Source organism: Poecilia formosa, unplaced genomic scaffold, assembly GCF_000485575.1.
Source record: "Poecilia formosa unplaced genomic scaffold, Poecilia_formosa-5.1.2 Scaffold69, whole genome shotgun sequence".
Taxonomy (NCBI): Eukaryota; Metazoa; Chordata; class Actinopteri; order Cyprinodontiformes; family Poeciliidae; genus Poecilia; species Poecilia formosa.
The window spans coordinates 1,063,484-1,082,053 of NW_006800008.1; the positions used below are offsets into that span (position 1 = coordinate 1,063,484).

Below are 18,570 nucleotides of genomic sequence, written 5' to 3' on the forward strand. Positions count from 1 at the left end.
TTCGTAACTCCAATTTGTGCAATTATACGGTCAATGGAAACTCAGCTATCGACTTGCATCCTAATATAATCCAATATAATTTGTTCTGAACGAACCCATGTATCTCTGCCTCTAAGTTCCTGGAAAGTGAATCTCCTCCTTAGTCTCAGTCGTTTACAGCCTCTAGTATGTTATAACTTTGGTCTTCAAGATGTTGTTTGTTCAGTAATTTCTTGGATCAGACCACTTAAACCTTCACAGTACAGCTGGATTTATTCTCAGATTAAATTACCCAAAGGGTTAAACATAACAGCAAAGACATTTCTTGATATGAAGAAATGTTTTTTTTGGGAGTTTGAAGACCATGGAGGGGAAAAATCTGCATCTACCTGCCACACGAACAAACAAGTCAGCGTAACACTGAGTGGGAGTTTCAGTCACAGCAGTTGATCATCACATCCTCAAGCAGAAGAAAAGTCTCAATTGTTCATTAACTCCTCTGCACAGAGCCTCATCAAGGCTAATCTGAATAGGGGCACAGTCAGAGCTCTGGGTGTGCGTCTGCTCCCTGGTGGGCGTCGGGTGTCTGCCAACCCGCTTTGTTTCTGATATATACCACACGCTGCAGAGGAGACAGCCACTGTCTCATTAGGCTACACTTTATACTGTAAATTTCTTCTTATTTATTCATGCAAAATTCATAAACGTCACATTTTTTGTGTGCGTTAATGAGGCATTCGGAGCGTGAAATAAAGAAACGTTCCAACAATGATTTGGGTAAGAAGTCGGTGCATCTTAAACCTGCACTCTACAACTTTTCTAAACTTTTTTTTTTTAACTTATTTGTTAAAACTGTCAGATAATCTGTAAAGAAATCAAGCTCCTCCATGTTGTCCTACTGCAAAAATACACCGCTTGATCAAAAATAACCAATCAGAACCAGGAGGAGGGTCTTAGCGCTGTCAATCAGCTTATGTATGTGAGATTAGTTTACTTATGGGTGCTCCAACAAGACAGCGATCCAAAAGAAAACAGTAAAGCTCAGTGTCTTCAATATGCTCAAGAATTTTAAAGTATGAATCTATTCTAATCCATCGCCATGAATATAACTGAACTGTTTACAAACTTAAATGTTTCAGTTTGTACATGAAAAATTTTGGCTGTCTAGTCTGAAACACTCCCACCTCTTCGTTGCTCAACACCATCTAGAGTTTGTACATCTCGGCTGCTAACAAAAACGAAACGTTGCACTCTGACGAAGCTTCACCTTTCAACTTCTTCCTGTGAGCCGCTCTTCACAACGCTGACGCAAGAGCAGCTTAGGACTCAGGCTCTCTCTAGGCTGCTCATTTTACAGCTAATTATGTTACAAATCTGTAGCTAATTAGCATAATTAGATAAGAGACGCTGCAGCAGGTGTTTTTAGAGTTAGACCCGTTTACCAGAATTTTGTTGTTCCTTGATTTATGGTTTTTAATACAAGAGGTCTCTCATCATAAAAATGCTCAGATGTAAATAAAGTTTGATGTTTCACTAAAAACAAGGCTTTAAAGCAATGCAAATAAAGGAAAGGAATGGAATAACATGACAAATTTAATAAATCTTCTGCTCAAAAATGTTTATAATACAGAAATAAACTTTCAAGAACTTGTTAAATTGTCATGTTTCATTAAAAACAGCGTTTTAACAATAAATCAATAGATAGGAGTAACTTGACAATTTTATGAATCATTTTCTCAAAAGTGCTTAAAATAATAAACTTTGAAGGAAATTAGTTTAGAATGAATATTTATGTCTTTACAACTAATACTAAATGAAGTCTCGACATAATAAATCCTAAATATATGTAAGGTTTATGTAAATTGTGGTAAAGTGCCACAAACAATCATCTTGTTTGTAATAAATTGGTTCAAAGTACTTATTTATTACCCAACAGCGTTTGTTAATGTTAAAATAGTTAGATAATGATTCCTCTTTTAATCATAATGTGGCACTTTTGGCCCTCCATAGAAACAAGCTCAATATTACAATAACTAGTTCGCTTTAGAAGCTTTTACTGTAACGTTCCTGTTTTAGAAAAAAAAAGTAAATAAAAGAGTGAAAGAAAATTAAAACTGGATAACAAAAGTTTAACTTTTATAATGAGAAAGCATTATCTAATATAATCCAAATATTAAAGATTTGAGATGCTAAAGTCACGCCTCTTCCCGTCTCGGCCGTTACCTGTGAGTTCCTGAACATTCGTAAGCGGCTAATAAAAGTTTAATCTTGTTGGGAGGGACATGGGCAAAGCAGCATCCTCCTCCTCACTACTTCCAGCTGCAGTAATCAGCTCCTCACGAGGAATGAGAATTAGTTCTGCGGGCTTCATCCGAACCGTCTCAGTGCTGCTGCACTCCAGAGAGGGAAAATGTCACGATGCCAGCTGGAGGCGTCAGACTGAGCCAGGAGTTTACACGTAAAACAACAAGGTAATAAAAAAGCTCTGGCACTTCTGAATGCTGTTCATTTCTTTTTTTTATAAGAGGTGTTGAATTTGAGCCAAGGAAATGTCAATTAGCTGGTCAAGGAGCAAATTGGACCAAGTGGGAGGAAAAAAATAGCCAGTGTTAGTAATTACTTGTACATTACTGTCATGTTGTGGACTTGTAAAGGGTCCAGACACAGAGCGGTTCTGAAGAAGTGAAGGAATTTTAAAAGGGAAACTGAAATCAAAACTGAAGAAACTCAGGACCAGTTAGCATGGAGCTGATTTACTTAAAACTAACACGAGGTTTTATTCATATCTGGATTGTTTTGTCCAAAGTAGATGGTTGAAGCTGGAATGCGGTCAGCAAAACAAGATGCACAGCTATGAACCGAAGAGGAACTGAAAAAATTCAATAATTCTGATTTTAATATCAGAATTCTGACTTTTGATATCAGAAAATTAAAATCAGAATTCTGAGAATAAAAGAACAATTTCTGAGATTAAGGTCAGATTTGTACAACTGCCACTGTAGGCAGAATATAAGGCAGAGAAAATTCCAACAAAAGCTCAAATTTTGAGAATCTCAGCCATTTTTTTAGGAAAAATGTGGAAGTTTCTGAGATCCAAAAGTCTGGAATTTGTAATACAAATAAATACAAATGTCAAATTTTGAGATTCATTTCAGAAATTTTCTAAAAAAAAACAAACAAAAAAACAAAACCAAAAAAAAAACAGACATTTCTAAGCTTAAAAAAGTCTGAAATTTGTAAAGAAAATAAATACATTTTGTTTGAGTTTCAAAAGTCAAAGTTAATTACATTTTTTGACTTTTCAAGCTCTGAAATGCTTTTGTTTTTTCTAGAACGTTTCTGAGATTAATCTCAGAATTTGCGAGTTACCCTTCCTTTATTTCCTGTCTACATTGGCCCTGGTGTAGATTATTTCTTTCCAGTGGCCTCTTCCATACTTATGTTTGTGATGGTTGGACAGAAAAGCATTCTTCCTGGCATTATTTCAAAAAACAAAAACAAAAAGTTTATTGGTTTTTTCTCACCACATGAATTTGGATGCATTTTCCTCCTTTGCCACATTAATTACTCAACACATTGGCAGGAGAAATGTTTTGTAATTTGTGAGTTTGTAGGTCGACTGATGTGTGTGAGCTGCATTTAGCAGGGTGTGGTACATTTTTCCTCTTGGCCCTAAAATAAAGAGCTGTGTCACACATCAAAGCGTCTCCAGCCAGGACCCCAGATGGTCCCGACTTGGATCTGGCTGTGGCCGTCTGCTGATCATGCAGCTCTTCAGTCTGAACTAATTGAGCAGTGGCTTCTCCAACTTGTGTTTGAAAGACACTAAGCAGGCATAATAAATGACCAGACACAAGAAAACGGCTCATTTTTAAATATGATTATGGCGGAGAAAGGACAGTCACAGGCAGAAAACATGGTTTTGCTAAATCACACTGAAACAATGCAGCGGCTTCATTATGTCATCCTTCATGCAGCCCTTGCTGATAATCCAGTGGAACACATTACAATTAGAGCAAATTACTCCAGCCAAACACATAAAAAGTAATTAATTACCTAAAAATGAACAGAATTTTGTGGCTGATCTGAAATTTATTGGCAGTTTTGATTTGCCAAAACCAAACTCAGCCTCTTCCAATGTTTTTTCAACGTTATTCAATATACGTCTGAATCATTTAGCTCTGGAAAAAAAATAACTTAAGATAATCAGTTTCTGTGGTTTTACTTGTTATAGGTTTATGTTTGAGTAAAATGAACATTGTTCCTTTATCTTATGAACGATTCCAATCAAAAATGTAGTATTTATTATCTTTTAAGACCTCAAATAATGCAAAGAAAACAAGTTCATATTCATCTAGAAACAACAATATTAATGTTTTAACTCAGGAAGAGTTCAGAAATCAATATTTGGTGGAAAAACTGAGATTTTCTCAATTTTTCCAGAGATGTATATTCATTTGTGGATTAATTTGCCTTTATTTCTTTGAATCTGTGCATTACGTCCGTTATTAAACAAGTCATCAGAAATATTTAAACTGATTAAAATATTAACATGTATGTTAGTATCTGGTTATAACTATGTAAACTGACGTTAATGAGAAGTATTGGGTTGACTGGCTGCCACTAACTTGATTTTGTTTTCGATTAATAACTAATGAATCTATAAAACTTCACTTTTTAGAAGTAGCCCGACTTCAACGACATAAAACCGCAGCAGCAGCAGCAGCAGATAAATTTGTTTAACTGAGCATATTGGACTACAGTCTCAGACATGCGGCACGTTTTGAACTGCCAAGAATAAAAACGCAATCTGCTCATAAAATGCCGTCTCTCAGATGGCGACTGGATTTGCGCTTCGGTTTTTCAGCCATGGAATATGCTAAAGTTTAGATCCGATTTGAAAAACAACATCTGCAGGAAGGGAGGGCGCTGAGCTGCAACCTGCCTTCCTCTCTTCTTTCTGCACGCATCTTTGTGACTGTCGAGTAGTCACAAAGCCAGTCGGATCCAAATCTCTCCCTTGTTAAAATCTCACACTTCCTCTTCCCTCCTCAATCCCCTCAAAGCTGTGTACCGCGGAGCAAAGTGCCTTGTTAGATCGGATCTGGTGCTGGTTATCCTGTCATATCCCCCCTACTTACAAAGCCTGGATTACACAATTAAATTCTGCAGTTTTGCATTTCAAAGCTTAAGCCCTTCATCGCGGTGCAAACAACACGCAGAATTACAAACATGAACAACATAAAAGTTCAGCAATGCCAACAAAATGAGGGTTTGTGTGATGAAAAATGTCTGAAGATGGTTATTGTTTGGTGTCACAGCTCTTCAGCTCTAAATTTTATCAAGATTTTTCATCTTTCTTCCCCTTTTGGATCCTCATCCTCAGTTAGTGACGATAAAATGATGATTTGCTCCCCAACACAGCTAAAGTTGCATCTCAATTCCTCTTTTTAAAACTAGAAATGGAAACAAAACAGTGGGAAGCAATAAAAGAATAAAATGGAGTTTTGTAATAATTGGACAGAAATTATAAGGAACCCTTATCACAATACATTTAGAATCTAAATTTGAACTAAACCTCCGTTTCCTTTTACTTTTTTTAACAAAAAACCCAGAGGAAAATCCTCAACCCCATGTTACAATCCAACAAAATGACTCCTGAGATCAGATAAGGTATTATTTTAAATTAAATTAAATGAGGGGTAGCATAATTTTGTTTTATGAGCTGTAATAATTTAGCAGCTTCCATTGATGAATAAACTTTAAAATCCATCCACAGACGGCAGCGTCCATGATTTTTATCCGTAAACAAAGAAAATCATGTTAAATATTTTTGGATATTCATGTAAATTACTTTTAGAACAAAATGTTCATTTCATTTAGATAAGTGACACTAATGAGAGAGAAAAAGATAAACTGTTGCGAATTGTTTGCGTCTAAACTTGATGGATATGTTTTCATCTGAATGTGGTGAAGTCAATCTGCATATTGAGTTAGAAAAGCCAAGCAGAGTCACAAAACGTGCAGAAAAACAGGATAAGTTGGTGAATTTCTCCTGGATTTATTTTTCATTTAATTAATTTCTTTTAAAATGTTTTCACATAATTTGAACAGCTGTAACTGTCATTCATTTTTCTTATTTTATTATTTTGGGCGAAGGTGCAGATCGAGGCACTCTTGCAAATAAAATCAAACACTTTCCAGCTGTGATTGTAACAGCATATCAACCACACCGACATGTCATATTTCAAAAGAGAAATATTTTAGTTTTCCATGTTTTAGAGCTGAAATCGTGACTTCTGATGATCCAAACTGAATTTTAATGATTCGCTGTGACTCAAGGGATTTTTTTCCCCTTCATTTTGCCTCCCTCCTCGTATTTGGCAGGAAAAAATGCAACAAAACCAAAGAAAAAAGCTAAATGTTGATTTAATTTCTGTGCCATTTTATGTGTGTTTTTTGCATAACCTAAAATCCTCCTGTCCATCTTGGCTGTTCATAACTTATTCTGCGTTCTTCCTCCTTCCCCCTGAACACGTTTCCATCTCCCCCTCCTAGCCGTCTTTTCTTTTATATTCTGTCAATTTCTGATCCTTTAATCCCTCCTCTCGGCATCGGAATCGTGAGTTTCCCATCCGCAGCCTTCCGCGTCAGTTTCCGGTGATGATCACAGACAATGCCTAATAGTAACAAACGTTGACCCAGCCTTGAGGACAGCCGTGCTGGTCAGGATTTTGAGTTTTCTCTTGGTTAATCTGCGTTTCATGATGGCGTTTTGTGACTTTGTGACCATTTGCCCTCCTCCTGGTCGACCCGTCATGTTTATGTTCCCGGGACCCGGTGGCGATGAATATCCTGTCCCCAGCATCCAGGCACAGGCTCATCTACATGCACATATACTCTTGCCGCCGGCGAGTGATTTGCAAGCCTGTGCAGCAACTTCCATGAATCCATGCATGTGTGAATGTTGAATCCGGTGAATAAAGAGAAGGCGGCCACCCAGTGGCGTCGTCTGGAGTTTTTTTTTCCTTCTTCCTTGATACTCCCCGGTGCTCAGAGGACCACTGACCCTGACGGTTTTCTCGCAAGCCGGTGCTGCCATTGATCACTTCACGCACAGTAAACAAACAACGTCCCCCATCATCCCTTGCAGCGCCGTTGAGCCGACAGACTTCTGGGCTGCGGCAGGAAGCTGGGCTCATAATCATGCGTTACCCGGCAGAGCTTTGCTTTGTACTGATAAAACAGGACCACGGTGTGTAAAATAAATCACATGGAGAATATTTATTAAATCTGCAGGTGTTATCGCCATGGAGTAAAGAACACAGAGCTGCTGAATCCCTGCAGCATCCTTTGGCAGCAGATGAAAAAAACGCATTACCTTTAAAAATCAAGCAGTAACTTATTTATTCATACATTATTAAAAAGTTGCTGCGGTCAACGAGGTCGATAATGTTAAATGCTCAGGGTTTTGTATCTCACCTGCATATCGTGAGCGGTTTAAAGAAGTCTTTGGAACACGTCTACTTTAATCCGTTCTTGAGATCAGCTTGATAAAGTTATCTCTGTGAAGGATGTAAGACTCCGTGCGACAGGAAGAGATTTGGTTTCTGGAGAAGCTCGCAGTAGGAAAGAGTTTAGCTGATAGACTTAACACCTAACTGATAAAATAAAACTAAAAAAAGCGAAATTTTGTTCATTTTATTGGGATTTTGTGTTATAGAAAAGTAGCGTGCATTCTAAAAGAGAAAAACAGGATAAAATATTTAAATATTTATGCAAATAAAACTGTAAAAAGTTTAATTTTCAGCCCCCCTCAATCAACACTTGGCTCAGCCACATGTGTTTTGTTGGATGTTTCTACCCAAATCTGGCCTTGAGACCAAAATGTCTCCAAACTAGTTCATGCTAGATGATGGAAATCATCTGAAATGACCAATTTAAGGTTCTCAAATTATGGACTTTAACTGTACCATTTGAAGATTGTGTTCATCCATTCCATAAAAGCCAATTTGAAACATGTTAGCTTTAATCTGTTTATTAAGGTTATTCAATTATCAGATGATTTATGGAACTTCTTTGAAAAAATCCTTTAGAAATGTGATCTGTAGATGCTGAAAGTACCTTTAGCATCTGTGCTACTGCAGCATGTTTAGCATTAAGATGCTATTTTAGACTTGAATAGCTTGATAGGCCAAATACTTTTAGCACACCTTGAACACAATTATAATCTTTACCAGTGTCCAAGCAAAAATTAACCCACAGTGGGGTAAAAGAAGCTGTTTTGTTGCCCATTGCTGTTTGTGAATGTCACTTGCACGTCAGATATACGGTTGTACCAGAAACGTACAAATACAAAGGTTCCAGCTGGAATAAAGTGTGACTAATTGCATTAAAGTTTTTAACTAAAAATAAATGTAATAAATGTAATTAATGACTCAAAATTACAATTTAAAAGTGTGAATTTGGCAGATTTTTACAGTTTAGAGGCTAGAAATTAAAGATATGTTTATGGCACAGAGTATTGAGAAGAAGGATGCAGCTCATCTGCTGAATCCATCTCTTTATCCGCACAATCACAAAAGGCCGACATGATCTCAACTGCTCTGCGTTCGTTAGCGGGTGGATAATGAAGTCCAGCTGAAATCATTTGAAGATAGCAAGCTTCAACATTCGTTTATTGGCAGAAAACCTTTTAAAGCATTTGGTTTTAGTTCACTCCTTTGGGATGGATGGCTGTGGCGCTGACCTCACAGCTTCTCTTGCGCTTCCTGTTGATGCAACTGCGAGTCATTGATTCGAGCCCCACCACCTGCAGGTAGGCAAACTCATTCCTGATGACACCAGACTTTATCTAACACATAAATATTTAAGTGAGTCGAACAGAAAGGCAGAAACTCCGATGACGGCTCCATTCTCAGGCCCCAAGGATAAATTACCTCTGAAGGCAAACTTTCTCAAAGATTGGGGGAACTACTGATAAACAAAACAATCTATAATTAAAGCATCTGCACCGTAATTAAAACCTGTGCTATCGGTTTTCCCTGACAGTATGATACGATGCTTTTATATTATAAAAAAAAAAAAGAAAAAAGGAGCCACATTGTGATTTGTGCTGCTTTATTCCTGGTGTTGAGATTAAATATAGTTTCTGTATTTTCCGCTGCTTCGTGATTGCAAGCGAGGTGACAGTGTTCTTTTTGTACGCCTAATTGCTCCCTGGGTTGCTTTCTTCCTCTCCTCACAGCGATGTCTCCCGTGATAAAGACGGATCAGCCTTGACGAGAGGGACCAGCCGCGCCGCCGTTTTCACTCTCGACTCTTCCGCGTTTGACAACGTAATTACGAAAGACAAGGAGCTGTGCAATTAAAAGGCAGCGGTTGTTGACAGGAGCTTTAATAGGAGCGGCGCAGCAGAGACGAGACTCAACAGGGGGTTCTCTGAGACGAGGCGTCCCAATGTTTCCACAGATCTGGCAGGGTACCAGGTGGACTCATGAGGAACTTTACAAAAAAATTACAAATAAAAATCAGGACACTTGATGTTTTGATGCTCTTTCCTTTGAGCTATGCTACTCATCGGCTCCATTGTGGGCGTTATCAGTTGTTTGTCATGGCAGGTTGATAAATATTTCCCCATTGTTTATTACATTACATATAACCGAGGATTACAGTGGATTATGGTGCAGCTAATGAACTTAATGAGTTTGCATCGCGACTCATAAAGCAACATCAATTGATGTTCGAGGTTAATAAACAGACTTCTGTGTTCATTGGTTATTTAATCTTGGTTCAAAATGAGATATGCATGATTTATGCTGGAAATTCAGTGCTGTACTTCATCAGGTAGAGATGTTTGCTTTGAGTTTGCTGCTGCAGAGATGCTGCTCAATGTGGCACCAGATCATCATTCTACATTTATGTAAAAAATTGCAATTCTAACACAGCAGAAATCATGTCTCCATTAGGATATACATGTTTTTATGGAAGTTTTCTGGATCTACTCTGTCAGTTTCAGCCTGATTGAGGAGGAGGGAACACCAGCAGTACTTCTATCATTTTATTAGCAACCTTAGCTGAAGCAAATTTGTTTTTTTCTGTCGAAGATATTGCACGAAATTTCAAAATAACTTTATGACATTGCTTGAATGCTCTGTGTTTGTTACTCTGAGGCTGCATTAAGAAGGAATAATGCACACAAAGTGTTTTAAACTAATCAGCCTCTGAAGCCGTTATAATGAATTTTGTCGGCTCAAGTGGCGTGAATAACCAGACAGGAAAATTTTTATAAAACATTTCAGAGTTTTTTTTCTAGCAAATCCAAATCTGCTACTTTTCAAACTTAGAAATTTCCTTGTTTGTGCTAGAACATTTCAGAGATTTTTTTAACTTTTCAAACTCAAATTTTCTTTTGTTTTGAGAATTTTTTATTTATTTATTCATTTATTCCTTTGATTATCTAAAATAGCCCCAACTGTCTGTCCTAGCAACTCAACCATTGTGCTAAACATATAAATATTCACCTTTATATTATTTTAATATGCCACCCTCTTGCTTAGAGTGTGTTTTGGTGCTCCCTAGTGGCCAATAGAGTCATCAAAATAAAAATAAAATATAGGTAATCTAAAACGATGACACTAGGGATGCAACTTCTGCATTTCTGCCTGCAGATGTTGAGATGACTAAGCTACCAGCAGGCAGACATGTCCATTGTGTGCTTACATAAGGACACACAGACATATGCAACAGTGTATACTTTAAAAACGGTGAGTGTGTACAACTGTCACCTGCAATATGTAAGAAGTCTGAGTAATTATTGCCCTGCCTCTGTTTTTATGCTAATGTCTTCATGTTCAGCATAAATTCCAGCCATAAATTTGTCCCTTTAATGAAGAAAAATTACTAAGTTGTGCCTGCACACCTTGTTAGACGAATAAAACGACTTCAGCTTCCACCGGGTAACAGACCGTCCTTTCCAATGGAGTTCTCCATCACTAGTAATCAATAACCGTCAAAACATGAGAGCGCTACGAGTTTCAGCCATCCCAAAGTTTTCATTGTTCTGCCAAGCTCCTCTGAGCCACAACTACAGATTAATCAGGTGCCAAGTCTGCTTCTCTAAACTAATTATTTAACTTTAGCCTGCTTTCCACTTGGAATTAAATTAAGCTAAATAATTTAAAAAATACACACTAAATGGATAATTGTAAGCTAATGAATGAAAAACTCAACAGGAACATATGTGCCTTTGTAAACTCTTGGTAAACTTTGTTTAGATCCATCCACTAAGCATGAATAATATTTCAACCCTTCAGCGTGATTATCTCATTTCATGATTGAGCTTCCTTGTTTATCTGCAGCTTTTTGAGACACAATAATTGTTTGATTTAGAAAAAAACAAAACAAAACAAAGCAAAGGATGACGCCTTGGGTTGCGAACACATCCAGAAATGAAAGGACAGCGAATATATCAGTCATTTTTACATCAATAAAAACATTCTTTGAGCTCGTTTGCTGCTGTCAACGGTCTTTTATTTTGAATGTCTGTCGTGGCTTTTCAAATTCAAACGACGAAAAAAGTAACAAGAAAAACACGCAGCCTTTCCCAAAATTAATCTCTGTGATTGATGTGTATTTTTCCACCAGCCGATGACTCAGTGAGTCCAGACTGATTTCTGGAAAAAAAAAAAAAAAAAACACGCTGAAATTGAAAAGTTTCCAGAAGCGAAGATAAAAAAGCAATCTATGACCTGCTCAGTGTGGACCTAATGGGAGCTGTCAGGGAGGTGAAGTCGGTCGGCTTCAGAGTACAAAGACGCAACTGGAAATGATGAAACGTCAAACAGAAACAAACATTTGCATAAATAAGATAAAATGACTTTGTTACATCTGACCCAAACTTATTTAGTCGGGTCTTAGGTTGCGGCTGTTTTTTATGTGTTGTAGCGTCCAAGATTGACTGGGCTGTGCCTGATTTGAGCTGTTTTTATTTATTTTTTTACACTGAAGGTTCAATGTGCATAAACACACAAACATGTGGTGCTTCCAGTCCATAATTTAGGCCAGAAGGTTGACCAGGCTTTTAAGGATTTAACAATGAAAGTCATCTAAAACATTCACATATGAAGCAGATATTAAAATTGTGTTTACTGAGTAAAATGCTTCTGAGTAGGTTAATAAGACTCATTTGGTAAATAATCAGCATCACTTTTTCACCTTTTATCAAGCTGCAGCTACATACTTTAATGCACTTTATAAGGATTTTTATGTAAAAAAACAACACAAAGTGGTGCATAATTATGAAGTGGAACAAAAATTATACATATTTTCATGAAAAATACACTGATTAGAGCCGGGTTAGTTTTGAATTCAGACCCATTTAGAACGTAGTCGGGCAAAGTTAGTAGAGTAACGACTCAGACTTTCTGCTATATGTGAACTGAAAGGTGGTTCTACAAAGAAGTACATAACGCACTTTCCATATTTTTATCTGTAAAAAATATGCATGTGATGTCCTTTCACATTAAATCCATATAAAAGTTCTTACATTTTTAGTATTTTAGAGAACAAACTTTACCACAGTCCGTACTTCAGGTTAAGCTGAGTTCATACTGTCCCCCTCTCTGGTAGGACTGCCTGCACGTCTTGTGGCTCAAACATTTCCTCTGAAGTTTGTCTGGGGATTATTTTCTGCAACCAAGAAAACAGATTCAAGACACAGTAAACAAGGGAAGCTCCACATCATAACCAGCAGGTAAACAGAGAAACTCCAGCAGGTCAACTTCACTCTGCATTCCTTCAACTGCATCTTCTAAAATGAGCATCATTTTACCACCAGCGTGCTTTATCAGGGCTTCCCCCAGTGTATTATAAGCCTGGCGGGCCACCAGGCTTTACTTGTGCTCCCACCAGGCTACTTCTTTAAAATCTTTTTAAAATGTTTGCATTTTTTAAGACTTTATAGTTGGTTTACATGTATTAATCTTCCAATCTTTTAATAACACATAATTATTGAGTGACATTTTCAAATTTCCTGTCAAGTTTAAACATTTTTTAACTCAAAAACACAACGGGCCGCTGGATGAATGACTGGGGAAAACCTTGTTTATGCTCGTCAAGGTTCACTAAAAAAAACCCCACTCACTTAGATGTTTAAAACTCCTTCACTTTTCTATCACATTTATCCTCATTTCTATGGACAGTTTAGAAATTTTTACATATTTTCAATCCAAAAATGCTTATTTGTTACTTTTTCCACAGCAAAAACTCAAATGTCATCACAGCTGTGTAAGGTGTTGTGACTGAAGCCACTTATTGAATCACATAAACTTGTTGACATTCCATGTGTGAATCATTCAACCACGTAAGACTTTCACTACAAAGACACGGTGCTAAGTAAACTGACACATTACCAAGAGTTGGACATAATGACAATGAATTAACCATTTAAATGTGTTTAGATGCCGTTTGTTTTTCCAGCCTACCTCCCATTGGTAATTGCTTTCTAACCGCTGCAATTTAACACAATTTTCAGCCCTCCCAGGAGATGCCATTTCTTCATTTAGTCATTTGAAATTCTATTTTTGAACACACATCCTGCCCCTCTTCCCGCTGATGCCTCTCCCCTTGCCTGAAGTTATCTCATCTTAAAGAACGGAGGAGTGATCGCCTCCAGAAGATTGAAGCCAGTTTCCATTTCCGTTGAAGGGGCTCGTGGTCTTTGAAGCAAGGAGAAGGGAGAGAAATGCGTCTTTGTACCATGCACTCCAGCAAATTAAAAAGTCAGACGTTGGCGCTCTGGTATGTTTGAAGTCTCCTTTTTGAGCGTGGGCATGATGTTGGGAAATATTGTGAAGATCAGATGCAAGTCTGCAATGCTACACTGTTCAACCCTTCCACACAAGACAGATTAGTTTGCTTCCAAACTAACTAATATCAATACCACATTGTAACCAGTACAGCATTGATACTAGCGTGGTAAGATTCACTTTTGTGTCAGATTCAATCTTGAATTTGTTTTTACGTGTTGTATTTGCTCTCAAATTATATATGTTTGCATTGCATTTAGGAAAAACACAAAAATCATGCATAAACTGTCTAAATTCTATCTTATCACAAAAGTACCTAAAGATCAGATGTTTGGTGATATATCAAACTTGAAATATATCGCTGTCAGTATTGGTATTGGTGATACTGGCTTTGAATTGACTTGGTCTAGGATCGATATAAAAATATACAGAATCACACACCTCTGGACTTTTAGGTAAATGTGTTTAGAGATCCATTTCTATAAAGACTGAGATCTGTCTTAAGCTTTCTCCATTTATCTGTATTTGCTGAAAAATGAACTTCAAATTGTTTGGAATACGATTTATAACCGTTACCAGATTGATGATCATTATTTGAAGGTCACGTTTATCTCTTTCCATCTTGGCATTGTGTTAATGAGGAACTGTATGTTAATCAGCTTTTATAGAGGTGGTTGCACTCTCTGATGATGAGATCGAAAAGTTTGTTTATTAAACTCAACCTGGCTGCTTTTTCCCTCTTAAACCTCACAGAAACAGCAGGACTCCCTCTGCCCGCATCTCTCAACTGGCCTTGTACTTGCAGGTATCAGGTGTTTTTTAAATCCAGTCCAATCAAAATCCAATCTTTAGGGACATTGACTCATTAGGTGTGAGATCCGTGGCCATCAGTGGAGTTAATTGTTCATCACTGCATCTTCTTTCAAAGCTGTATTTAAATGACAAAATTGGACATGGTCAAAAAAGTCTGCATGCTTTCTAAAATGATTTCTGAGCGTGAGGTTGGCTGTTTTCGCTCACAATGCTCCGCGCCGCTGAGGAGCCACTCAGAGAATCACAGCATGAGGCTAATTGCAGTTTCTGGTGAGTCAACATCTGGGAGATGAATCAAACATTTAAAAGGAATAAAAAAAAGTTGCAGAATGGTAAAAAGTTACATTTTATTGATCTCTTGAAAACAAATTAAAAAGTAATTTCATATGAAAATTTGTAGATCACAGGAGGCTTTTTTCAGGAAGAATAGCATAAATCTGAAAATATCTTAAATGTACTTGTATTCTAACATTTTAAAGTGAAATGCATGTCAGCCAGGAAAGAGTTCATTTTAAATTTAGAGCTCATTACAGAAACAAATGTAAGGCAGAGCTATTAAAGCTGCACACTCCCCAGGCGGCTGCAACGTCTTTCCAGGAAGTGAAGCAATATTACTTTAGCTGTAACATTAAGCTATCAAAAACAAGATGAGGAGGAATGTGATTTGTTAAAGCAAAACTTAGGAATGCAGTTACCGTGGTAACCCCAGACACTGATAAGAGGATCAGAATAAGTTTTCCGTCTCTGATGAGAAATGTACTCTGAATATCCGTACTAATAAATGAAAGTGGAGCTGATTTGTGAATATATTAATAAAAATGTGCAAAGATATCGGAAAAGATACTAAAACCACAATTATGAAGAAAAAAAAGTTAAATCTAGCACTTATGAGAACAATCTATTCATAAAGAAACGGCTTGAAATGAAGTTATTGATGCCTGCGAGAAAATTCAGAGGCTGTTTTAATTTTTGTTTGTCTCTGAAGAAAATCTTTAGATCATCCATGCTGCAGCACATCCTTGATGCCCAAGTTTACTTCTTTACCTTCTGACACTTTTTGCATTTGGTGCAGTTTAATTTCTCCTTTAAACTCAATTCAACTAAAAATAAAAAGTAATTTCCAAGCACTTTACTTCACAGGTTCATTTCAAATCGAGTTATATTCAATCAATTCATTTCAGTCGCACACATTCTGGTCAATAACTGATGCAATTAGAATGTAATACCATAACAAAGACGTTTGTGCGTCACAAACTCAAGGTTTCCACATGCGCCTCAAGAGAGGTTACCAAGCAAACTTCTGAAAAGTTTTGTCTAATTTGAAACGCAGCCATTAAAAAGCGATTAGTGGGCTTACGAGGCACCTGCCGCTCACTGGCGACACTCTTAAGCCTGGTGATGACAACAGGGACCAAACAATCCAAAACAAAGCAATTAAAAATCACAGTTCCTTTCAAACATGAAATATTCAGATCCACCGGCCAAAAAAATGTACTTTACTGCCGACAGTTAGTGGACAATAAAACAGCTGACCGGACTTTAACTGCAAAGCCAAACAGTTATTTTATGCAGCTCATAAATGCATGTTTGGACGTTTAGAGGACTTTTTTTTGCCAATAGAGAGAACGTCTATTCATCTGAGATAATACTTGAGTTGTTTTACCCCAAAACCTGAAGGAAGAGCTGAGTACAAAAACAAAAAAAGAGGAGGAAATATCTGCACAGGGACTCCCACTGCTGTCGCTTTGCACAGGGACTACTGGAGCGAGTAAACATGTTACTCCATCCTTAGGGCTGACATTGAAATTTCAGGAAAATAGAATTGGAGGGTTCCCTCTAATTTCACTGGAATGTACAATAGGTGGAAGAAATGCAAACAAGCACAATCAGTTCTACTAAAAAGCTTTTGCTGAATAAACAACCAGCTGCCAGCATCTGCAGTGCCTCGGTAAAGTATTTTCAGGATTTTCTCAGTTTATCTCCAAAAATTACAACGTATTTTGTTGAGATTTTATACAAAGGTACTGTAAAGAAGAAAAAATACAGTACTCAGTAAAAGTTATAAAGGCACAATGATGTGTAAATATTACCCATTTGAACCAATTGCCTTGAGATGTCAATTTATATGCAACTATAGAACAAAACTGACAGATTGGCCACAGTGCTAGCTACTGTAGCTTGTTCTTAACATAAATATGGAGAGATTATAGATAATAGCCTATAAAAATAAAACATATTTATAATTATTTGCCATCTATCAGATAGATTTCTGCTGGTCATCCTTATTGATAAATGGATCAGATTTGAGTGTGAAACTCCACCACCTTCTGAGACGTTTTGTGGTTAAAGCTGGTAGAAGTTCGCCCGTGTCTGGAAACTTCCCCGCATCCCTGCAAGAAATAACCAAATGGTTTTGTCTTTGCTGAGCTGACACCCAAAGAGCCAGAGTTTTGATGTTCCCAAATTTGCAATCTTCATCTTGTTTCACTCGCTGCATTTTCTGAAAGCCAAATGAAGCCCACACTCAGCAGTACTCTCCACAAGCAGCTGCCAGGGGTTTCTGATCTGTAAGCCTCGATAATAATCCCCTTCTCTGATTTCCATAATGAGTCAACCGGCAGCTAAATTGTGTTATTCTGGTCATTTCATCTCGCGGTGCAGAATTTTAAACCATTTCCAGTCAATACGTGATGCTCCATCAGTGTCCTTACAGAGTCATTAAACTTTTATGGCGTCCCTTGAAAACTGCCCCTTGTACGTTGAAGTGGAACGGAAAGGTGCTCCCAGTCAGGGTTGGACTTTCTGTAGCGAGTAAATATTTTATGGCATAAAGCAGACTTTATGTCTCTTCATGAACTTTCAAATGCTACCAGCTGCTCTTTGTAAATTCATAAACTCCAGTCATGTGTTTTTGAGGCATAAAGATTTCAGTGATGTTTGAAAGAGGCATTTATTGAACCCCACCTTCCAGGGAGACATTTCTGTAACGTCTGAATGAAACGTTTTTAGATGTTTTTTGAGCATAAAAATGCTCTTACAAAAATTACACAAGCATGTAATTTATCACTAACAAAAGAACATTATGAGGAAATATTGAGGACATCGTTTGGGGACAAATGGAGAGTAACAGATTGCATTGCTAAGTTAGCTACAAAAGATAAAAAGTTGATATTTTGTAGTGATCAGTCCCACAAAACCTGTGCAGGCAGATGGGTATGTGCGTATTGGGTTGATGAAATTTGTTTCTGACAATCCAAATGTAAGGCACTGAGAACCAGAAACCAGGAGCATCCTGCAGAGATCACAAAAACAAAAGATGTCGGACTAAACTGACATCTTTGGTCTTCAGAATTGTCCGCTGAAGACTTTTAATTTTACCTCGACTGGAAACTGTTTTTATCTCACAACCAGGGAAGGAAAGGTGTTTTACTGTGAAATATTGAGCTTTATTATTAACCAGATTATTTTGGGGTGGTCATAATAATCTATTCATGTAAGTATTTTTTAAGAAGTTTTTCTAACAACCAATCAGAGCTCAACTTACAAATAGTGAACTCATCGCTGTCTTCAGGTGTTTTCCCCCAGGCTTTGAAAACAGCAGTTATCAAACCACTGATGAAAAAGAACAATCTGGACAAATCACTGCTGCAGAATTACAGGCCGACCTCTGACCTCACATTCATTAGCAAAGTTACTGAAAAAGCAGTTTTTAAACTATTAAATGAATGAATCGGTTTGACTCCTTCCAGTCTGGTTTTCGTGCTCACCACAGCACGGAGACGGCCTAGTCAAAGTGTTCAATGACATCCATATAAATACAGACTGTGGGAGAACCACAGTGCTGGTTCTGTTGGACCTCAGTGCAGCTTTCGACACTGTTGACCATGACATTTTACTGAATCGACTGGAGAGTTTGGTCGGACTCTCCGGTCCGGTGGAGTCCGGCAACGACAGGCGCTTAAATTCCGTA

At 37.5% G+C, this 18,570-nt stretch overlaps 1 protein-coding gene across 10 annotated transcripts in view; it reads right to left on the reverse strand.

Moving 5' to 3' along the window:
• The window catches only part of fam180a (family with sequence similarity 180 member A), a 35,091-nt gene that overhangs the window by 11,877 nt on the left and 4,644 nt on the right, over positions 1–18,570 (reverse strand). For 7 of the 10 annotated variants that reach the window (XM_016672999.1, XM_016672997.1, XM_016672998.1 and 4 more), the window contains one exon: positions 12,557–12,669. The gene's annotated coding sequence lies outside the window, so the exon portion shown is untranslated. Of the gene's footprint in view, positions 1–1,163; positions 1,324–12,556; positions 12,670–16,924; positions 16,991–18,570 lie in introns of those variants that run through there. The other 3 variants (XM_016673001.1, XM_016673000.1, XM_016673002.1) reach the window with 3 other exon arrangements.